General features: G+C 37.4%; 1 pseudogene; it reads right to left on the bottom strand.

Moving 5' to 3' along the window:
- Positions 1 to 25,166, bottom strand: part of LOC149748577 (lathosterol oxidase pseudogene) — a 33,884-nt pseudogene extending 8,718 nt beyond the window's left edge.

Raw genomic sequence — 25,166 nt, 5'->3', positions numbered from 1 at the left:
TACAGTATTTGTCTTTCTCTAATTTATTTCACTTAGTATAATGCCTACAAGATCCATCTATGTTGTTGCAAATGGTAGAATTTGCTCATTTTTTTAATGGCTGAACCATATTCCATTGTATATGATACCACATCATCTTTATCCATTCATCCCTTGATGGACATTAGGTTGTTTTCATGTCTTGGCTGTTGTAAATAATGTTATGAACCTGGGATTACAGATATCTGAGTTAGTGTTCTCATTTCCTTTGGATATATTCCCAGAAGTGGACTTGCTGGATCATATGGTAGTTCCGTTTTTAATTTTTTGAGGAAACTTTGTACTGTTTTCCATAGTGGCTGCACCAATTTACAATCCCACCAACACAAGGGTTCCCTTTTCTCCACATCCACGTCAGCATTTGTTGTTTCTTGTCTTTTGGATGATGACCGTTATAACAGGTGTAAGGTGATATCTCATTGCAGTTTTAATTTGCAGTTCCCTAATTACTAGTGGTATTGAGCATCCCTTCATGTACCTATTGGCCATTTGTATATCTTATTTGAAAAAGTGTCCTTTGAGGGGTTTTTTTTGCCCATTTTTATATTGGATTACTTGGTTTTTTGCTAAACTGTATGAGTTCTTTATATATTTTATAAATAACAGATACATGGTTTGCAAATATTTTCCTATTCCATAGGTTGTCTTTTCACTTTGTTGATAGTTTCTTTTGGTATGCAGAAGCCTTTTAGTTTGATGTAGTCCGTGTATTTATTTTTGCTTTTGTTGCTTGTACGTTAGGTATGACTTCAAACAATTCGTTAACAAGACCCATGTCAAGGAGCTTTTTTCCTATGTTTTCTGCTAGAAGTTTCATGATTTCAGTTCTTACATTTAAGTATTTCATCCATTTTAATGGTTGTGAGTGGTATAAGATAGGGGTCAAGTTTGATTCTTTTACATGTGAATAATCTATTTTCCCACTGCCATTTATTGAAGAGACTGTCTTTTCTCCATTGAGTATTCTTGACTCCATTGTCAAATATTAGTTGGCCTTATATGATTTATGATGTTGGCTGGGTGCTTGTCATTTATGGCCTTTATTATGTTGAGATATGTTCCTTCTACGCTTAATTTGTTAGGCATATGCTTGATTCGGTTCCATTGGTCTCTTTGTCTTTTTTTAATCCCAGTACCATACTATTTTAATTACTATAGCTTTATAGTATAGCTTGAAATCAGGAAGTGTGATGCCCCCTTCATTGTTCTTCTTTCTTATTATTTTGGCTATTCAGGGTTTTAGGTGGTACTATACAAATTTTAGGAGTGTCTTTTTCTATTTCTGTAAAAAAAAAAAATGCCATTAGAATCTTATTTTTTTAACTTTTATTGAAATATAGTTGATTTACAATGTGTTAGTTTCAGTTGTACAGCAAAGTGATTCAGATATATGTACATATATATAGAGATGATTTTTATTTATATATATTTAGATTATTTTCCATTATAGGTTATTATAAGATATTGAGTGTAGTCCCCTGTGCTGTACCGTAGGACCTTGTTAGTTATCCAGTTTGTATATAGTAGTGTGTATATTTTAATCCCAAACTCCAGGGATTGCATTGAATCTACAGGTGGCTTTTGGTATTTCTGACATTTCAACAATATTAATCTTCCAATCCATGAGCATGAATACCTTTCCATTTATTTGTGTCTTCTATTTCTTTCATCAATGGAAATGTAATTTTCAGAGTAGAAATTTTTCACCTCTTTGGTTAAATTTATTACTATTTTATTGTTTTTAATGCTATTATAAATGGGATTTATTTATTTTTCATAAAATTCATTGTTAGTGTATAGAAACGCTGCTGATTTTTGTATGTTAATTTTGTATCCTGCAACCTTACCAAATTCATTGATTAGTTCTAACAGTTTTTTGGTGGAGTTTTTAGGATTTTCTATATATAAAATCATGTCATCTGCAAATAGAGACAATCTGACTTCTTCCTTCTTAATTCTGATGCCTTTGTTTCTCTTGCCTGACTGCTCTAGCTAAGACTTCCAGTACTATGTTGATTAGGTGTGGTGAGAGTGGGCACACTTGTCTTTTTCCTGATCTTAGAGGAAAAGCTGTAAACTTTTCACCATCGAGCATAATATTGGTTGTGGGCTTGTCACTTGTTGTCTTTTATTATGTCAAGTTATGTTCCTTCTAGGCCTAATTGTTAAGTGTTTTTATCATGAACAGATATTGAATTTTATCAAATGCTTTTTCTTTGTCCATTGAGATTATCATATTATTCTTTTCTTTCATTCTGTTAACGTAATGTATCACATTGATTTACATATGTTGAATGGTCCTTTCATCCCAGGGATAAATTCCACTTGATCATGGTGGATGATCCTTTTAATGTGCCTGCTAAACTTGGTTTTGCTAGTATTTTGTTGAGAATACTTGCAACTACATTCATTAGGGATATTGGGCTGTAGTTTTCTTTTCTTGTAACGTCCTTATCTGGCTTTGGTATCAGGATAATGCTGGCCTTGTAAAATGAGTTTGGAAGTGTTCCCTCTTCAATTTTTTGGAAGAGTTTGAGAAGGATTTGTCTTAGTTATTCTCAAAATGTTCAGTAAAATTCACCAGTGAAGCAATTTGGCCCTTGGCTTTTCTTCATGGGGAGGTTTTAGATTACTGATTCAATTTCCTTACTAGTAATTGGTCTATTCAGATTTTCTATTCCTGATTCAGCCATGGTAGGTTGTATGTTTCTAAGAATTTTTCCATTTCTTCTAGATTATCCAGTTTGTTAGCATATACTTGTTCACAGTAGCATCTTATGATCTTTTGTATTTCTGTGGTATCAGTTGTAATGTCTCCTTTTTCATTTAAAATTTTGATTTGGGTCGTCTTCTCTCCTTTTTCCTTGGATAGTCCAGCTTAGAGTTTGTCAGTTTTGTTTCTTTTCAAAGAACCAACTCCTAGTTTGCGTAATAGTTTCTATTTTCCTGTTCTCTGTTTCTTTAATTTCTGCTCTAATCTTCATTTTCTTCCTCCTGCTAACTTTTGGCTCAGCTTGTTATTTTTCAAGTTCCTAAGGAATAGAATTAGTTTGTTTATTTGGGATCATTCTTGCTTCTTAATGTAAGTGTTTATTGCTGTAAACTTCACGCTTAGAACTGCTTTTCTCTGCATCCCATAAGTTCTGGTATGTTTTGTTTACATTTTGATTTGTCTCAAACTTTTCTATCTTTAATTTCTTCTTCGATCCATTGGTTGTTCAGGAAAGTGTTTAATTTCCATGTATTTGTGATTTTTTTCCAGTTTTCCTCTTGTTATGATTTCAGTCTTATTGAAGAATTGTTTTATGGCCTAACATTTGGTCTCTCCTAAAAAATGTTCCATGTGCACTCAAGAATAATGTGAATTCTGCTGTTGACTAGAATGTTCTACATATGTCTGTTAGGTCATTTGGACTGTATTGTTGTTTAAATAGACTGTTTCCTTGTTCTCCATCAGAATGATCTATCCATTGTTGAGAGTGGAGTATTAAAATCTCCAACTATTATTGTATTGATGTTTATTTCTCCTTTTAGATTTGTTAGTTTTTGTTGTATGTATTTTGGTACTTTGATGTTGGATGCACAGATATTTACAATTGCTATGACATTATGGATTGACTTTTAAAAAATTATATAATGGATAATGACCTTCTTATTTATTTATTTATATGATTTTTAGTTTAAAGTCCATTTTGTCTGATGTAAGTGTAGCTACCCCTACTTTTTTTTGTGGGGAGTAGGGGGGTTACCATTTGCTTGGAGTGTCTTTTTCCATTCCTTCTCTCTGTTTGTGTGTGCCTTTATGTTTAAAGGGAGTCTCTTTAAGGCAGCATATTTTGGGAGCTTGTTTTCTTATCCATTCAGCCATTCTGTGTCTTTTGATTGGAGAATTTAATATGTTTACAGTAATTATTGATAGGCAAGAATTTTCTATTGCCATTTTGTTGTCTTCTGGTTGTTTTGTAGATTCATTGTTCCTTGTTTCTTACCCTGCTATCTTTTTTCATGTTTTGATGTCTTTTGGCATCAGTATTCTTTGACTCCTTTATCTTGTTCTTTTGTGAAATTGTTACTGATTTTTCCTTTGTCATTACCATGAAGATCACCTAAAATATCTTAAAATTATAACAGTCTATTTTAAATTGATAACAACTTCATTTCCGTAGAATTCCTAAAGTTTACACTTTTACTTCTCCTATCCCTCACATTTTAGATTATTGTTAAAATTTACATACTTTTACATTGTATAACTAAGAACAGGTTTTTGTATTTATGGGTATTTTTACTACATTTATTTTTAACTTTTAGTGTTGTTAGTATATTATACACCCCCATTAATATATTGTAGACTCTAACTTTCACTATATATTTATCATTACTAGTGAGTTTTATGCTACCTTTGTATGTTTTTATGACGCTAATTAGCATCCTTTTACTTGCAATCAAAACTGCCTTTCACCATTTCTTGTAAGACAGGTCTAGTGATAATGAACTCCCTCAGCTTTTGTATGGCAAATTATTTATCCTTCATTTCTGAAGGACAGCTTCAAAGAGTATAGAATTCATGGTGAGAGTTTTTCTTTCAACATTTTGTATTTGTCATCCCATTCTCTTCTGGCCTGAAAAGTTTCTGTTGAGAAATATGCCAGTAGTCTTATGCTGGCATATTTCTCAGCAGAAACCCCTTGTGGGGGTTCCCTTGTATGTAACGTCTCCCTTTTGCTACTTTTATTTATGTTCTTTTATTTTTTAATCAAGGTATAGTTTAAAATGTCATAATAGAAAAATATCACAGTAGTTTCAGGTGTTCAACATAGTAATTCAAAAATTTTATAGACTATACTCCATTTAAAGTTATAAAATATTGGCTATATTCCCTGTGCTGTGCAATATATCCTTGTAGTTTATTTATTTTATACATAGTAGTTTGTACTTCTTGTTCCCATACTCTTTCCACTTTTTAAAAAAGTTTTTGAATTTTATTTTTTACACAGCAGGCTCTTATTAGTCATCAATTTTATACACATCAATGTATACATGTCAATCCCAATTGCCCAATTCATCACACCACCATCCCCACACCCCCGCCGTTTTCCCCCCTTGGTGTCCATATGTTTGTTCTCTACATCTATGTCTCAACTTCTGCCCTGCAAACCGGTTTGTCTGTACCATTTTCCTAGGTTCCACATACATGCGTTAATATATGATATTTGTTTTTCTCTTTCTCACTTACTTCACTCTGTATGACAGTCTCTAGATCCATCCACGTCTCTACAGATGACCCAATTTTGTTCCTTTTTATGGCTAGGTAATATTCCATTGTATATATGTACCACAACTTCTTTATCCATTCGTCTGTTGATGGGCATTTAGATTGCTTGCACGACCTAGCTATTGTAAATAGTGCTACAATGAACATTGGGGTGCATGTGTCTTTTGGAATTATGTTTTTCTCTGGGTATATGCCCAGTAGTGGGATTGCTGGATCATATGGTACTTCTATTTTTAGTTTTTTTAAGGAACCTCCATACTGTTCTCCATAGTGGCTGTATCAATTTACATTCTCACCAACAGTACAAGAGGGTTCCCTTTTCTTCACACCCTCTCTAGCATTTGTTGTTTGTAGATTGTCTGATGATGCCTATTCTAACTGGTGTGAGGTGATCTCATTGTAGTTTTGATTTGCATTTCTCTAATGATTAGTGGTATTGAACAGCTTTTCATGTGCTTCTTGGCCATCTGTATGTCTTCTTTGGAGAAATGTCTATTAAGGTATTCTGCCCATTTTTGGATTGGGTTGTTTGTTTTTTTAATATTGAGCTGCATGAGCTGTTTATATATTTTGGAGATTACTCCTTTGTCCGTTCATTCGTTTGCAAATATTTTCTTCCATTCTGAGGGTTGTCTTTCCATCTTGTTTATGGTTTCCTTTCCTGTGAAAAAGCTTTTAAGTTTCATTAGGTCCCATTTGTTTATTTTTGTTGTTATTTCCATTACTCTAGGAGGTGGATCAAAAAAAGATCTTCCTGGGCTTCCCTGGTGGCGCAGTGGTTGAGCATCCGCCTGCCGATGCAGGGAACACGGGTTTGTGCCCCAGTCTGGGAAGATCCCACATGCGGCGGAGAAGCTAGGTCCGTGAGCCATGGCCGCTGAGCCTGTGCGTCCGGAGCCTGTGCTCCGCAATGGGAGAGGCCACAACAGTGAGAGGCCTGCATACTGCAAAAAAAAAAATCTTCCTATCATTTATGTCGAAGATGTTCTTCCTATGTTTTCCTCTAAGAATTTTATAGTGTCCGTTCTTACATTTAGGTCTCTTATCCATTCTGAGTTTATTTTTGTGTATGGTGTTAGGGAGTGTTCTAATTTCATTCTTTTACATGTAGCTGTCCAGGTTTCCCAGCACCACTTATTGAAGAGACTGACTTTTCTCCATTGTATATTGTTGCCTCCTTTGTCATAGGTTAGTTGACCATAGGTGCATGGGTTTATCTCTGGGCTTTCTATCTTGTTCCATTGATCTGTGTCTCTGTTTTTGTGCCAGTACCATAATGTCTTGATTACTGTAGCTTTGTAGTATAGTCTGAAGTCAGGAAGTATGATTCCTCCAGCTCCATTTTTTTCCCTCAAGACTGCTTTGGCTGTTCGGGGTCTTTTGTGTCTCCATACAAATTTTAAGATTTTATTTTTCTAGTTCTGTAAAAAAAATGCCATTGGTAATTTGATAGGGATTGCATTGAATCTGTAGATTGCTTTGGGTAGTATAGTCATTTTCACAATATTGATTCTTCCAATCCAAGAACATGGTATACCTCTCCATCTGTTGGTATCATCTTTAATTTCTTTCATCAGTATCTTATAGTTTTTTGCATACAGGTCTTTTATCTCCCTAGGTAGTTTTATTCCTAGGTATTTTATTCTTTTTGTTGCAATGGTAAATGGGAGTGTTTCCTTAATTTCTCTTTCAGATTTTTCATCATTAGTATATAGGAATGCAAGAGACTTCTGTGCATTAATTTTCTATCCTGCAACTTTACCAAATTCACTGATGAGCTCTAGTAGTTTTCTGCTGGCATGTTTAGGATTCTCTATGTATAGTATCATGTCATCTGCAAACAGTGACGGTTTTACTTCTTCTTTTCCAATTTGTATTCCTTTTATTTCTTTTTCTTCTCTGATTGCCGTGACTAGGAGTTCCAAAAGTATGATGAATAATAGCGGTGAGAGTGGACATCCTTGCCTGTTCCTGATCTTAGCGGAAATGCTTTCAGTTATTCACCATTGAGAATGATGTTTGCTGTGGGTTTGTCATATATGGCCTTTATTATGTTGAGGAAAGTTCCCTCTATGCCCACTTTCTGGAGAATTTTTATCATAAATGGGTGTTGAATTTTGTCAAAAGCTTTTTCTGCATGTATTGAGATGATCATATGGTCTTTCTTCTTCAGTTTGTTAATATGGTGTATCACATTGATTGATTTGCCTATATTGAAGAATCCTTGCATCCCCAGGGTAAATCCCACTTGATCACGGTGTATGATCCTTTTAATGTGTTGTTGGATTCTGTTTGCTAGTCTTTTGTTGAGGATTTTTGCATCTATATTCATAAATAATATTGGTCTGTAATTTTCTTTTTTTTGTAGTATCTTTGTCTGGTGATGGTGGGCTCATAGAATGAGTTTGGGAGTGTTCCTTCATCTGCAATATTTTGGAAGAGTTTGAGAAGGATGGGTGTTAGCTCGTCTCTAACGTTTCATAGAATTCACTTGTGAAGCCATCTGGTCCTGGACTTTTCTTTGTTGGAAGGTTTTTAATCACAGTTTCAATTTCATTACTTGTGATTGGTCTGTTCATATTTTCTATTTCTTCCTGGTTCAGTCTTGGAAGGTTATACCTTTCTAAGAATTTGTCCATTTCTTCCAGGTTGTCCATTTTACTGGCATAGAGCTGCTCGTAGTAGTCTCTTAGGGTGCTGTGTATTTCTGCGGTGTCTGTTGTAACTTCTTTTTCATTTCCAATTTTATTGATTTGAGTCCTCTCCCTCTTTTTCTTAATGAGTCTGGCTAAATGTTTATCAGTTTTGTTTATCTTCTCAAAGAACCAGTTTATAGTTTTATTGATCTTTGCTATTATTTTCTTTGTTTCTATTTCATTTATTTCTGCTATGATCTTTATGATTTCTTTCCTTCTGCAAACTTTGGGTTTTGTTTGTTGTTCTTTCTCTAGTTCCTTTAGGTGTAAGGTTAGATTGTTTATTTGAGATTTTTCTTGTTTCTTGAGGTAGGCTTGTATAGCTTTAAACTTTCCTCTTAGAACTGCTTTTGCTGCATCCCATAGGTTTTGGATCATCGTTGTTTTCATTGTCATTTGTCTCTAGGTATTTTTTGATTTCCTGTTTGATTTCTTCAGTGATCTCTTGCTTTTTAGTAATGCATTGTTTAGCCTCCATGTGTTTGTGTTTTTTACGTTTTTTACCCTGTAATTCATTTCTAATCTAATAGTGTTGTGGTCAGATAAGATGCTTGATATTATTTCAGTTTTCTTAAATTTACTGAGGCTTGATTTGTGACCCAAGATGTGATCTATCCTAGAGAATGTTCCGTGCGTGCTTGAGAAGAAAGTGTAATCTGCTGTTTTGGGATGGAATGTCCTATAAATATCAATTAAATCTATTTGGTCCCTTGTGTCATTTAAAGCTTGTGTTTCCTTATTAATTTTCTGTTTGGATGATCTGTCCATTGGTGGAAGTGAGGTGTTAAAGTCCTCCACTATTACTGTGTTACTATCGATTTCCTCTTTTATAGCTGTTAGCAGTTGTTTTATGTATTGAGGTGCTCCTATGTTGGGTGCATATATATTTACAGTTGTCATATCTTCTTGGATTGATCCCTTGATCATTATGTAGTGTCCTTCCTTGTCTCTTGTAACAGTCTTTATTTTAAAGTCTATTTTATCTGTTATGAGTATTGCTACTCCAGCTTTCATCTGATTTCCATTTGCATTGAATATCTTTTTCCATCCCCTCCCTTTCAGTCTGTATGTGTCCCTAGGTCTGAAGTGGGTCTCTTGTAGACAGCATATATATGGGTACTGTTTTTTTATCCATTCAGCAAGCCTTTGTCTTTTGGTTGGAGCATTTAATCCATTCATGTTTAAGGTAATTATCGATATGTATGTTCCTATGACCATTTTCCTAATTGTTTTGGGTTTCTTTTTGTAGGTCCTTTTCTCCTCTTGTGTTTCCCACTTAGAGAATTTCCTTTAGCATTTGTTGTAGAGCTGGTTTTATGGTGCTGAATTCTCTTAGCTTTTGCTTGTCTGTAAAGCTTTTGATTTCTCCATCGAATCTGAATGAGATCCTTGCCGGGTAGAGTAATCTTAGTTGTAGGTTGTTCCCTTTCATCACTTTAAGTATATCATGCCACTCCCTTCTGGCTTGTAGAGTTTCTGCTGAGAAATCAGCTGTTAACCTTATTGGACTTCCCTTGTATGTTATTTGTCATTTTTCCCTTGCTGCTTTCAATAATTTTTCTTTGTCTTTAACTTTTGCCAATTTGATTAATATGTGTCTCGGTGTGTTTCTCCTTGGGTTTATCCTGCCTGGGACTCTCTGCACTTCCTGGACTTGGGTGGCTATTTCCTTTCCCATGTTAGCGAAGGTTTCGACTATAATCTCTGCAAATATTTTCTTGGGTCCTCTCTCTCTCTCTTCTTCTTCTGGGACCCATATAATGTGAATGTTGTTGCATTTAACATTGTCCCAGAGGTCTCTTAAGCAGTCTTCATTTCTTTTCATTCTTTTTTCTTTGTTCCACAGCAGTGAATTTCACCATGCTGTCTTCCAGGTCACTTATCTGTTCTTCTGCCTCAGGTATTCTACTATTGGTTCCTTCTAGTGTATTTTTCATTTCAGTTATTGTATTGTTCATCTCTGTTTGTTTGTTCTTTAATTCTTCTAGGTCTTTCTTAAACATTTCTTGCATCTTCTGGATCTTTGCCTCCATTCTTTTTCCGAGGTCCTGGATCATCTTCACTATCATTCTTCTGAATTATTTTTCTGGAAGGTTGCCTATCTACACTTCATTTAGTTGTTTTTCTGGGGTTTTATCTTGTTCCTTCATCTGGTACATAGCCCTCTGCCTTTTCATCTTGTCTATCTTTCTGTGAATGTGGTTTTTGTTCCACAGGCTGCAGGATTGTAGTTGTTCTTGCTTCTGCTGTCTTCTCTCTGGTGGATGAGGCTATAGAGGCTTGTGCAAGTTTCCTGATGGGAGGGAGTGGTGGTTTGTAGAGCTGACTGTTGTTCTGGTGGGCCGAGCTCAGTGAAACTTTAATCCCCTTGACTGCTGATGGGTGGGGCTGGGTTCCCTCCCTGTTGGTTGTTTGGCCTGAGGCAGCCCAACACTGGAGCCTATCTGGGCTCTTTGGTGGGGCTGATGACAGACTCTGGGAGGGCTTACACCAAGGAGTACGTCCCATAACTTCTGCTGCCAGTGTCCTTCTCCCCACGGTGAGCCATTGCCACCCCTTCCACCACCATCTCCCCATGGAGAAGACCCTCCAACACTAGCAGTTAGGTCTGGTTCAGTGTCCCCTGTGGTCACTCTCCTTCCTCCCGATGTGCACACTACTTTGTGTGTGCCCTCCAAGAGTGGAGTCTCTGTTTCCCCCAGTCCTGTCGAAGTCCTGCAATCAAATCCCACTAGCCTTCAAAGTCTGATTCTCTAGGAATTCCTCCTCCCGTTGCTGGACCCCCAGGTTGGGAAGCCTGACGTGGGGCTCAGAAGCTTCACTCCAGTGGGTGGACTTCTGTGGTATAAGTGTTCTCCAGCCTGTGAGTCACCCACCCAGCAGTTATGGGATTTGATTTTACTGTGATTGCGCCCCTCCTACCATCTCATTATGGCTTCTCCTTTGTCTTTGGATGTGGGGTATCTTTTTTGATGAGTTTCATTGTCTTCCTCTCAAATGATTGTCCAGCAGCTAGTTGTGATTCTGGTGTTCTCACAAGAGGGAGTGAGAGCACGTCCTTCTACTCCACTATCTTGGTTCAGGGCTCACTTCCACTCTCCCCATACTCTTTTTTGCCCTCACTCCTCCCTCTCCCCACTGGTCACCACCAGTTTGTGACTTTGTTTCTGTTTTATTATATTCATTAGTTTGTTGTATTTTTTAGATTCCACTGTAAGTGGTAACATACAATATTTGTCTTTCTTTGTCTGACTTACTTTACTAAGCATAATACCCTTCAGGTCCATCCATGTTTTTGCAAATGACAAAATTTCATTCTTTTCTAAGGCTAAATAGCATTCCACTATGTGTGTGTGTTTAGATATAGATATCTCACCTCTTCACCCATCTGTTGATGGACAGTTAGGTTGCTTTCATCTCTTGGCTATTATAATAATGCTGCTGTGAAAATTGGTGTGCATGTATCTCTTCAAATTAGTGTGTTTGTTTCCTTTTGATCTATACTCAGGAGTGGAATTGCTGGATCATTTAGTACTTTTATTTTTAGTTTGTTGAGGAACCCCCATACTGTTTTTGATAGTGGCTACACCAATTACGCTCACACCAACAGTAGACAAGGGTTCCCTTTTCTCCACATCCTCATCAACATTTGTTATTCGTGGTCCTTTTTGATCATAGCCATTCAGACAGGTGTGAGGTGATATTTCACTGTCGTTCTGATTTGCATTTCCCTGATTAGTGATGTCAAGCATCTTTTCATTTGCCTGTTAGCAATCAGTATGTCTTGTTTGGAAAAATGTCTATTCAGGTCTTCTGCCCAGTTTTTGATTGAGTTTGCTTTTTTGATATTTAGTAGTATGAGCTGTTTATATATGTTAGATATTAACCCCGTTATAGTCATCACCTGAAAATATTTTCTCCCAGTCTGTAGGCTGTTTTTCATTTTGTTAGTGGTTTCCTTTGCTGTGCAAAAGCTTTTAAGTTTAATTAGGTGCCATTTGTTTATTTTTGCTTTTGTTTCCTTTGCCTTAGGAAACAAAAAATATTACTGTGATTTATGTCAAGGAGTATTCTGCCTATGTTTTCTTCTAGGAGTTTTATGGTTTCTGGTCTTACCTTTAGGACTTTAATCCATGTTGAGTTCATTTTTGTATAAGATGTGAAGAAATGTTCTAATTTCATTCTTTTACCTGTAGCTGTTCAGTTTTCTCAGCACCACTTATTGAAGAGATTGTCTTTTCCCCGTTGTAAATTCTTGCCTCCTTTATCATAGATTAGTTAACCATGCGGGTTTATTTATGAGCTCTCTATTCTTTCCCTTTGATCTATGTGTATATTTTTGTTCCAGCACTATACTGTTTTGATTATCGTAGCTTTGTATTATAGTCTGAAGTCAGGGAATGTGATACCTCTAACTGTGTTCTTCTTTCTCAAGATTGTTTTGGCTGTTCAGGGTGTTTTGTGTTTACATACAAATTTTAGAATTATTTATTCTAATTGGGTGAGATGTGTTCAGTATTTTCATAGGAATTTCGTTGAATCTGTAGATTGCCTTGGGAAGTATGGTCATTTTAACAGTATTAATTCTCCAAGTCCATGAACATGGTATATCTTTCCATCTGTGTCATCTTCAGTTTCTTTCACAGTGTCTTATAGTTTTCCAAGTACAAGTCTTTTTATCTCCCTAGTTAGACTTATTCCTAGGTATCCTATTCTTTTTGATATGATGATAAATGGGACTGTTTTTTAAATGTCTTTCTGATAGTTCATACTCAGTGTACAGAAATGCAACATACTTCTGTATATTAATTTTGTAGCATGCAACCTTGCCAAATTCATTGAACTCTAGTAGTTTTTCAGTGGTGTCTTTAGGATTTTCTATGTATAGTACCATGTCATCTGAAAACAGTGGCAGTTTTACTTCTTTCTTTCCGATTTTTCTTATCTGATTTCTGTGGCTAGGACTTCCAATACTATGCTGAATAAAAGTGGGGAGAGTGGATATTCTTGTCTTGTTCCTGATCTTAGAGGAAATGCTTTCACCTTTTTATCAGGGTATGATGTTGGCTGTGGACTTCTCATATATGGCCTTTATTGCATTGCGGTGTGTTAACTCTTCACAAAGTGGGTATAAAGGATTAATCATAAATGAATGTTGAATTTTGTCAAAGGCTTTTTCTGCATCCATTGAGATGATCATATTATTTTTATTCAATTTTTTAAACAGTCATAATCAACTTTTATTTTTACATAAATAGATTATAGAATGTCTTTGCAAACCATGTTTTCCCAACATATTTGTTGTAACACATGACATTTCTTTATAAAAGTATTTGTTAAATCTTTTTGTAGAGGAAATGGGGAAAATTGAAGAAAGAGGAGGGAAAATAAGATTTCAAAACTAATCTTCAGTGATAGGCCTAAATATTTGGCAACTATTTCTTTTTATAGAAAATCACAGGATTGTAACTTTGAAACATAAATGCATCAATTTAATTAAAAAGTCAGTAGGATCAAATATATTATTTGGGCATCAAATTTCCCTTTCTAAATATATTCAGTCACATAATTTTACACTTATTAAATAATGGTTTAAAACAGTAACCATCAAAATCTTTAAATAATCCCAGATCTGGATTAAATCATGGTAGTATTAATATTTTCTAAAATTCCAATTTATTTGTTCATCAGTAAAATGTAATATTTGACAGCGTCTCCAGAAAATAAATTTTCTATGTGTAGGAAGACGATAATTTTATACCACCAGCTATTAATCAGGCCACTGAGCTGCTAATACATTATATAACAGTTTTTTTCACACCAGTGTTTCCACTTGAACAAGTCGTCGTTATCATACAAATACTGAATACTTAGTCATTCCTGAAACAACGAACAATCTTTATAGTAATATTTCTTTGTTGTGGTGTTTAGTCTTGATACTATTAAGCACAATGAATTTTACTTAATGAATATGGATGAATTAAGGCAAAAGGGCATAACCTAGTCCCCTTGATAATTTATCCTCTGTCTTTTAAAAAATCATTGTTCAAGCTATTCAAATTACAGATCTGGTGGCTAGAAAGACACAATTTGTCCCTTAGACCAACGTCCATTATTTCAAGCATGAGGTTAAAATCTTGGTATTCAGGACATGTTCCCTTGACCTACCATTATGATCATTACTCAGCTATACCCACAATACTGATTTTCAAATGATACTATTCACTTGCTATGCCTCTTGGCTGTATGTATGTAGATTATTTTTCTTGACCAAAAATATTTAATAATTGGGCAATAATCTACTCAGTCTTTGTAAACTCTACATTGAATAATTTTTCATTTTTACAACCATTTCCTGCATGGCTCTTGCTCTCTTCTTCTGTCATCTTCACATGACTAATTGGTCCATTCCCTTCAAAGGAGGAGGGATTTTTGAAGGAGCCTCCAACTCTATCCCACAATGTGAAATACTGTCCATAGTTACGGTCAAAGAGCATGTGGTGGTCTGTATGATAAGCTGAGCCATTAATAAATGGCCTTAAGATTTGGGGAACATGAAAGTCACCATCATGAATTGGAAATTGTCCAGATATTGACCAAGACATACAAACCTAAATAAACTACCGTGTGTAAGGGGAAAATAAAAAGGTATATGTGGCAAGGCAGACTCTGAAGGACGCCAGCCAGATGGTGAAAAGCATGACTTGGAGTCAGAATCTTCCAGGTGTGATGTTTGTGTAAGCACTTACATACAAGTCTATGATGAAGACCTCTGTGAATCCAGTAGATCAGCATGTCAGTGAAAAAGAGAAAGAGCAGGATACCAGCAATGAGTCAAAACCAGCCGTATGGAAACTCTTTATGCTGTCATACAATTTGCTGTAACCTCTGTCAGGAACAGTGAAACTCTGGGGATGCTGATCCATGGCATTGACTGGACAGAATGCATAATCTCTTGATAAACTTGATTCTTGAAAAATTGTGAGTGTTTCATTAATGAATGATCGTAGACAAAATAATAACTCAGTGTTGCAAAGAAGAAATAAAGGTTATATGCACTGAGATTTGTTATAATCAGGAGACTGATAGCTTGTCGGAAGATGTCATCCTCTGGCCATGTGGCCAAATATATATATGGTGTAAAAAAACAATTGGGTACAAGATCCATCTTAGGCCCTAGAGAGGGTCCACTGCCAGCCACCAGTTTGGTTCCTGCAGGGCTTCAGCTGCTCTGGCTAGTCTTTTATTCAATTTTTTATGTGGTATGTCACATGAGTTGTAGATATTGAACCATTCTTGCATTCTTGGGATAAATCCCATTTGATCATATTGTCTGATCCTTCTAATATATTGTTGGATTCAGTTTGTTAATTTGTTGAGGATTTTTGCATCTATGTTCATCAGTGATATTAGACAGTAACTTTCTTTTTGTGTGATATCTTTGTCTGGTTTTGGTATCAGGGTGATGCTTGCCTCATAGAAAAAGTTTGGAAGTGTTCCTTCCTCTGCAATTTTTTGGAATAGTTTGAGAAGGATAGGTATTAACTCTTCTCTAAATGTTTGATAGAATACATCTGTTTAGCCATCTAGTCCTGGACTTTTGTTTGTTGGGAGTTTTTTTTTTTCTTTATTACTGATTCAGTTTTATTACTGATAATTGGTCTGTTCATATTTTTCTTTTTCTTTCTGGTTCAGTATTGGGAGATTGTACATTTCCAGGAATCTATTTCTTCTATATTGCCCATTTTATTGACATATAGTTGTTCACAGTAATCTCTTGTGATCCTTTATATTTCTGTGGTGTCAGTTATAACTTCTCCTCTTTCATTTCTAACTTTATTGATTTGGGGCCCCTTCCTTTTTTTCTTGATGAGTTTGGCTAAAGGTTTATCAGGTTTGTTTAGCTTTTCAAAGAACCAACTCATTTTTATTTTTTTAATTTTTATTTTATGTTGGATATAGTTGAATAACAGTGTTGTTTCAGGTGTACTGCAAAGTGATTTAGTTATATATATACATGTTTCTATTCTGTTTCCAATTCTTTTCCGATTTAGGCTGTTACAGAATATTGAGCAGAGTTCCCTGTGCTATACAGTAGGTCCTTGTTGGTCATCTATTTTAAATATAGCAGTGTGTACATGTCAATCCCAAACTCCCAGTCTAACCCTCCTCCTCACCCTTCCCCCTTGGTAACCATAAGTTTGTTCTCTAAGTCTGTAAATCTGTTTCTGTTTTGTAAATATGTTCATTTATATCATTTTTTAAGATACTGCTTATAAGCGATATTATGCAATATTTGTCTTTCTCTGACTTACTTCCCTTAGTATGATAATCGCCAGGTCCATCCATGTTGCTGCAAATGGCATTATTTCATTCTTTTTAATGGCTGAGTAATATTACATTGTGTTTATGTACCACAGCTTCTTTATCCATTCATCTGTCGGTGGACATTTAGGTTGCTTCTTTGTCTTGGCTATCGTAAACAGTGCTGCAATGAACACTGGGGTGCCTGTATCCTTTCAAACCATGTTTTTCTCTGGATATATGCCCAGGAGTGGGATTGCAGGATCATATGGTAGCTCTATTTTTATTTTTTTAAGGAACCAAAGAACCAACTCTTAGTTTCATTGATCTTATTGTTTTTTAGTCTCTATTTCATTTATTTCTGCTCTGATCTTTATGATTTTTTTTCCTTCTGCTAACTTTGGGTTTTGTTTGTTCTTTTTCTAGTTAGTTTAGATGTAAGGTTAGGTTGTTTGAGATTTTTCTTATTTCCTAATATAGGCTTGTATCGCTATAAACTTGCCTCTTAGAACTGCTTTTCTGATCTGTGTCCCACAGATTTTGGATTTTTTTTAAAATTTCATTTGTCTCCAGCTATTTTTTGATTTTTTTCTCCTTTGATTTCTTCGGTGCTCCATTGGTTGTTCAGTAGCATGTTGTTTAGCTTCCACTTGTTTTTTGCAATTTTTTTTCCTTGTAGTTGATTTCTAGTCTCATAGCATTGTGGTCGGAAAGATGCTTTATATGATTTCAGTTTTCTTAAATTTACTGAGACTTGTTTTTGCGCCCTAGCATGTTATTTATCCCGGAGAATGTTCCATGTGCAATTGAAAAACTGCATTCAGCTGCTTTTGGTTGGAATGGTCTATATAGATCTATTAAATCCACGTGGTCTAATGTGGCATATAAAGGCCAGTGTTTCCTTATTGATTTTTTTCTTTTTTTGGTCTGAATGATCTGTCCATTGTAAGTGGGACGGTAAAGTCCCCTACAATTATTGTTACTGCCAATTTATCCCTTTATGTCTGTTAATATTTTATGTATTTAGGTGCTCCTATGTTGGCTGCATATATACTTGTAATTGTTATATCTCATTGTATTGATCCTTTAATCATTATGTAATGTCCTTCTTTGTCTCTTGTTACAGTCTTTGTTTTAAAGTCTATTTTGTCTGATAAGTATTGCTACCCCAGCATTCTTTTGATTTCCATTTGCATGAAATACCTTTTTCCATCCCTTTGCTTTCAGTCTGTATGTCTTTAGATCTGATGTGAGTTTCTTGTAGACAGCACATATATGGGTTTTGTCTTTGTATCCATTCAGCCACTCTTTCCTTTGATTGAAGCATTTAGTCCATTTAAAGTAATTATTGATAAGCATGTACTTATTACCATTTTGCTCATTGTTTGGGGGTTCTTTTTTGTCTGTTTCTTCTTTTGTTCTCTTCCCTTGTGATTTGATGACTACGGTACCTCTAGTGTTATGTTTGGATTCCTTTATCTTTTCCGTATTATAGATTTTTGGTATGTGATTACCATGAGGTTTAATACACACATGATTATTTTAAATTGCATATCTCTCAATTTCAAAGGCCTTTTAACAACGCTGCATTTTTACTCCCCTCCCTCCATGAATGTTTTTGACATAATATTTTACATCTTTCTGTTTTGTTTTGGTTTTTTCTTGGCCGCGCTGCATGCAGCTTGCGGGATCTTAGTTCCCCAACCAGGGGTTGAACCCAGGCTCCAGCAGTGAACATGCGGAGTCCTAACCACTGGACCACCAGGGAATTCCCGACATCATTTTGTCTTGTGTATTCCTTAACTACTTATTGCAGATGTGTAGGTGATGTTTACTGCTTTTGTCTCTTAACTTTCCTACTAGCTTTGTATGTGGTTAATTTATAAACTTTTACTGTATATTTGCCTTTACCAACGGGCTTTTTCCTTTGTAATTTTCATGTTTCTAGTTGTGTCCTTTTTTTTTTTTTGCCTAGAGAAGTCCCTTTAATATTTCTTATAAAGCTGATTTAGTAGTGATGAACTCTTTTAGCTTTATCTTGCCTGTAAAACTTTGATCTCTCCTTCAAGTCTTAAAGTCTGGCTGGGTAGAGTATTCTTGGTTGTAGGTTTTTCCTTTTCATTACTTTAAATATATCATGCCACTCCCTTCTGGAGTACTGAGTTTGTGATGAAAAGTCATCTGATAGCCTTATGGGAGTTCCCTTATATATAACTTGGTTGCTTTTCCCTGCTGCTGTTAATAGTCTGTCTTTATCTTTAATTTTTTACAATTTTTGACAATGTGTCTTTGTACGGTCCTCTTTGCCTTGATTCTGTTTGGGACTCTCTCTGCTTTCTGGACCTGAATGCCTATTTCCTTCCCTAGGTTAGGGAAGTTTTCAGCTATTATGTCTTCAAATATATTCTCTGTGCCTCTCTTTTTTCTTTCTGGGACCCCTACAATGCAAGTGTTAGTATGCTTGATGTTGTCCCAAAGGTCTCTTAAGCTGTCCTCATTTCTTTTTATTCTTTTTTCTTTTTTCTGTTTGGCTTCAGTGATTTCCATTACTCCCTCTTCCAGCTCACTGATCCATTCCTCTGTATCATTTAATCTACTGTGGATTCCTTCTAGTGTACTTCTCATTTCAGTTATTGTATTATTCATCTCTGTTTGTTTCTTCTTTATATTTTCTAACTGTTTAAAAACTTCTAACTTCTCACTCTGTTCATCCATTCTTCTCTCAAGCTCTTTGATCTTTTATGATCATTACCTTGAACTCTCTGTTGAGTAGATTGCCTATTTCCACTTCACTTAGTTGTTGTTCTGGGGTTTTATCTTGTTCCTTCGTTTGAAACATGTTCCTCTGTTGCCTCATTTTGCCTAATTGCTGTTTTTATTTCTATGTATCTGGTAGGTTTACATTTCCTGACCTTGGAGAAGTGGCCTTTCATAGGAGACATCCTATAAAAAGGATGTATGTAGCTGGTAGGCTACATACCAGCTGCACACTCCCCTCTGGTCACCAGAGGTATATGCTCTAGGGATATCCCCTATGTGGGCTACATGGGTCCTTCTCTTGTGGCAGACTAACTACTGTGGGTGGTCTGGTAGGTGTCACTGACCTCCAGTCCAATTGGTTTTCAGGACTTATCTCATGCTGAGGCTTCCAGCTTCTGGTTCTAGGTTTGGGAAGTTTTCAGCTGTTATTACTTTAAATATACGTTCTGTCCTTTTCTATTTTCTCCTTCTGGAAATCCCATAATGTGAATATTGTTTTTTCAATTGTGTCCTATATGTCCTTTAGGCTTTCTTCATCTTTTTTATTTTTCTTTTTGTTCCTCTAATAAGGTAATTGCAAATTCCTTATCCTCTATTTCACTAGTTCTGCATTTTCAAGTTTGCTTTTTAAACTTTTTATTGTATTCTTCAGTTTAATTATTATATTTTTCAACTGTAGGGTTTCTGTTGGTTTTTTTTTTTAATGGTTTCTACTTCTTTGCCCAGCTTCTTGTTTTGTTCATGCATTTTTTTTCTTATTTTGCTTAGTTGTGTGTCTGCATGTTCTTATAGTTCGCAAAAAATAAAAAAGGTCACGAAGAACCTAGGGGTAAGACAGGAATAAAGACACAGACCTAAAAAAAAAAAAAAAAAAAAGACAAAGACCTACTAGAGAATGGACTTGAGGATATGGGGAGGGGGAAGGGTAAGCTGGGACAAAGTGAGAGAGTGGCATGGACATATATACACTACCAAACGTAAAATAGATAGCTAGTGGCAAGCAGCCGCATAGCACAGGGAGATCAGCTCAGTGCTTTGTGACCACCTAGAGGGGTAGGATAGGGAGGGCAGGAGGAAGGGAGACGCAAGAGGAGAGAGATATGGGAACATATGTATAACTGATTCACTTTGTTATAAAGCAGAAACTAACACACCATTGTAAAGCAATTATACTCCAATAAAGATGTTAAAAAAACAAAAAACAAACAAAAAAAGGATTATTCTGAATTCTTTGAAAGTTCATAGATCTCCATTTCTTTAGCATCAGTTGTTGGAGCTTTACTTGTTTCCTTTGATATCATGTTTACATGATTTTTTGTGACCCTTGAATCCTTATGTCATTATCTGCACATTTGAGTAATGAGACATTACAGGTTTGCATTGACAGAGACAGATTTTCACTAGTCAGCTCAGTTTGGGTTGTGGGTGTGTCTGCTGGTAATATTCTTGGGCAGGTGGGACCTGCTATTATGGTTTATTTGGGGGCAAGGCAACTGTTCAGGCTCTTTGACTGGGGATGGGGACCTATTAGTTGAGTACTGCTGGCTTGGTTCTCAAGTGAGGTTATAGAATGGGCTCCATGTTTGCCTGGATTCTCTGGTCAGGCTTTCTAGATTGTTGGGACTGACTACTATATTCAGTAGTAGATAGGGCTATAAATTAGCTTCCTTGCTATGGCAGGGCAGTAGGATGGGGCCCAGGGCCTCTAACACACATTGTTTGGAGACCCATGTCAGGCAAGAATGTACACTTAATTCCCTGGTCAGGTTAGGTCACCAGTTTTGTCCTGCAGACAGGGAAAGCCATGAGCTATGCTCTCTGTTCAAGTGTCAGTGTAAGCAGGCCTGTTGGATGGGCTACACTGCATCCCATGTGCTCTAGTTAGGTTCCTGGTCAGGCAGGCTGAAGGCAATGAGTGGTATTCAGCAATGAGTGGGGCTATGAATTTGTTTCCCTGCCCAGGAGCATTGGAAGAGCAGCTCTAAAACTGGTAAAGCTCTTTATTTGTTGCCTTAAGCCAACCCATGCCCCAAGTTCCCTGGCCAAAAACAGCCACTGGCTCTGCTCTGCACATTATTGGCTATGCCTCCCAGTCCCTTAGCTCAAACACTGCTGCGTTATTCAGGCTCCAGGTGTTCTCACCAGCCCTTCTTGACAGATGGGACCAGGAAACACCTTCTACAGCAGGTAGGGCTGCTGTGTTTCCATTCCCTTGTCTGGTGGAAGAGAGAGGGGCCACTCCAGGCCTCTCCAGTTTTTTCCAAGCAGGCTTTCTGGTTGCGAGGGGTTGAGCCACCCTCAGCCTTGGCTATGAGTGAATCCTCTGCCTGGGCGTAGTGGAAGAACTCCCTGTATTGGCTTTGCTCTGTGGGCAGTTGGCTCCCACTCACCTCTCAGCTAGAGCAGTGCTAGGCTACCCAGCTCCTAGGTGCTCTTACCAACCCCTCTGGCCAGATGGGGTCAGGCAACACTCTCCCCAGTGAGTGGGGCTATGACTCGGTTTTTTTCATGGGTGTAGGCAAACCAGACTGTAAGAATGGTAAAATTCCTCATTTGAGGACCTAGAGGCAGGCAGATCTGCCTCCCAGTGGGTTCCCTGGTCAGAGTGGACCACCAACTTGGGTCTACAGGTGATCAAAGTTGCTGGTTGATAATGAGCTCCATCTGCCAAGATCCGAGTGCTGGTTGTTGCGTGCCCCCTCCCCCTTCTCTATCATAGTTTCAGATTCCCAGTGATTCCCCTGCAGTCCGCAAGGGGGAGACCAGAGTAGGGGCTCCCACAAAGTGACCCGCAGTGTTGGGAGAGAGGGTTGAAACCCCTGTGCTCTTTTCCCATTGGAGGAATCAAAGGCACTAGGGAGACTTCTCAGCAGGGTGCTGTGCTGGCCCGAGAGAGAGAGGCAATGCAGTCACGTGTAACTGCTTCTCTTATCCTTCTAATGCAGTGTGTCTTGGTCTCTGTGGTGGAGGAGGGTGCTTCAGCCTCACCCCCATGTTCTAGGATTCCCTTAGTGCTGTCTTGCTCATGAAGAGTTGTTGTTCTTCTTGTGACGGGGAGCACAGTCAGGGATGACCTATGTCGCCCTCTTGATGCCTTCGCTCTCCAGGTATAACCTGCAGCCCTCTCCATGTGAAGCTTATGGCACTGAGCAGCAGAGAAGAATGTATGTTTCCTGTGGGCAGCTGGTTGCCCAGGTTGGAGGAAGAGGTGGGGTCCACACCACTCTTCTTGTCACAGGGCTTGATAAGAAGACAAAGATGAAGGGAATTCTCAATCTGAAAGCTGACTCCACGCTCTAATGGGGGAAATTTCTAGTGTAGAACAACTATCTTGAAATCCTCTCCCTAGACAGCGCCAAGAGACCCAGATACCCTTCATGGTTCCTCTGTGGGGATAGTATAATGAAGTGAGGAAGTACATGCATGTTAGCTCAGCCATTAATTTGGGCTCTGATTCTGCCCTTTCCTTATTTTGGGAGCCTGGGCAGATATCCAATGAGATATTTGTTTCATCTGTAGAACAAAGCTAACACCCATCTCTAGGGAGCTATCATGAGGATCAAATGCAACCTTACATATACAGTGCTTGACAAGGAGTACACATTCCGTAAATGGTAGCTGTTATTATTATTTATTGTAGAAGACGTTTAATCCAGAAGAATCTGCAGAGGAATTTTCAGTTTTTCTGTAAAGACACCCCTCCATTTGACTTACAGGGACACAATGCCTTGAGAGTCAATAGCTTTCTCCTCCTATCCTTTCTTGTTTTCTCAAATCTCAAATTGCACTACAAAGAATCATTTGGTATCCAGGAAAGATGGGAGGAAAACGATTTCATTAAGCTTCTGCAGCCTTAGAATATGAATAACTTTAATGGGCACAAACTTTTAAGCTTGAGTTCAATGCACCACTGCTTATACCAACTCCACACAGCCCCTCAACCATTATCCCAAAGTTGTTTGGTTCAGATCTATGATTGGGTCTGAAACCCCTGGACACTACGGACTGATGTGTTGGCTCTGAAAACAGCTTGACCGTCAACAATCTAACAGTCATAAAATACCCATAAAGTGATGTTTGTGTAGGCTATAATGTTTATGTTATTCATGGCAGCCAAATAAATTATAGAAGTGCCACAATGTTGGGCGGTGAAATCTGGATAGCTAATCAGCTGGACCAGCCTGTAGAGAGCTGCAAGGGAAACATAGAACCATTCTTTCTAGATGAAGCAAATCTGATAAGCATTTTTAGCCTCTTGGCAAGAGACACAGTGAGAGATCCAGGAAACCAAATGACCATCCCTGTTCCCATTTATTCCTTTAAACAAGCTCCTGCTGGGCACATTTTGGGAAGTGGGCTCTACTTGGCCAATAGAACTTATTGATTTAAGGGAAGAGGTCATTGATCTAAACAAACTTTTCTTCGAGGGATTTTGAAACGATCATCACAGAAACTAAACATGAATATGTAAATGTGGATTCCCATCCCTAGAGGCTGAGTCCTATTATACTGCCTTAAACCTACCCACTTTGGTGCCCACCGAGGACTTCCATAGTCCCTAAAGTCATTGTGTTCCAAAATGTCCTAGCTTCCTCTACCATTCTTGTCCTCATCAGGAAGCTGGTCTCCATTAGAAGCTGGGAGAGAGTGACTGAACTCACACTGATTCACAGTGATGTGTTAGTAACTGACAGTCCTTAGCACGAACACCACAGTATTTGCATTTTAAAAGATAATATCCCTTATATGGAATCTAAAAAAGAAAAAAAAAATGGTTCTGAAGAACCTATGGGCAGGACAGGAATAAAGACCCAGACGTAGAGAATGGACTTGAGGACATGGGGAGGGGGAAGGGGAAGCTGGGACGAAGTGAGAGAGTGGCATGGACATATATACACTACCAAACGTAAAATAGATAGCTAGTGGGAAGCAGCCGCATAGCACAGGGAGATCAGCTCGGTGCTTTGTGACCACCTACAGCGGTGGGATAGGGAGGGTGGGAGGGTGACGCAAGAGGGAGGAGATATGGGGATATATGTATATGTATAGCTGATTCACTTTGTTATAAAGCAGAAACTAACACACCATTGTAAAGCAATTATACTCCAATAAAGATGTTAAAAAAGATAATATCCCTTATGTCAAATAAATCTATAATTGGTAAAATTTCAGGCTGAGTGGAAAGAGAACATAAAAAGCTCCAGATGGAGCTCCCTTGGTTAGCTTCTCTGAGCTGTTGCTGTTGTTTCACAGCTTTTCCTAAGTTTTTTCTTAAGAATTCATTCATTTATTCATCAACAAGTATTTGTGAACCTATAATATCCTCATTACTGTTCTGGGAGTTTTAAATGCATTAGTAAACAAAGGTCTTTAACCTTGGAAGGCAGAATGAGAGAATATATACTAGACCTAATAAGTACATTTTATAGACTGTTAGAGGGTGATACGTGCTTTGGGGAAAAAAAGTAGCAGAGCAAGGGGGATTAAGAGTGCCAGGTAATTGGGTTGAAGGTGGTAATTTTAAATGTGGAGTTCGGGGAGGCCTCATTGATAAAGTAACATTTATGCAAAGACTTAGAGAAGAAGAGAGAATTAGCCAAGGGGGTCTGGGAGAACCCTGTCTCTGAAGGAATGGATAAAGCAGTGCCTGGTGTGTTAAAGGAACAAATAGCAGGGAGGCCAATGTGGCTGAAGTCAAGAGAGCATAGAGGAGGATAGTAAGAGATGAGGTCATAGAGATGATGGGAGCCATCATCTTCAGGCAACTGAAGGATCCTTAGCTCTGCACTTCTACTCCCAGGACAGCAAAGGGGTCTATGGAACAAAACATGAATGGGGAAAGGGAGACAGAGGATTCAACTTGTATGGAAAAATTTTTTTTGTAGACCAGTAACTATCTTCTCAAGATCCGTAGAAGGTAATAAGAGCTTTATATCCATATAAGAACAGGAAGTTGAAAAAATATTGAAATCGACACTTTCATCCTCATGTGTTCTGAGCTAGGTGGACAAAATGCTGCTCTTTGAATAATGTGTTTGAGGAAAAAGTCATCACAGATGAGTACTTGGCTCTCTTTCCTCATTTTGGACTGGCTT

This window comes from Delphinapterus leucas, chromosome 8, assembly GCF_059928025.1.
Source record: "Delphinapterus leucas isolate spDelLeu-1000000601 "Yukka" chromosome 8, BTC_Dleu_Yukka2, whole genome shotgun sequence".
Taxonomy (NCBI): Eukaryota; Metazoa; Chordata; class Mammalia; order Artiodactyla; family Monodontidae; genus Delphinapterus; species Delphinapterus leucas.
The sequence above is the reverse complement of the archived record's forward strand: the minus strand, read 5'-3'. Positions and strand labels throughout refer to the sequence as shown.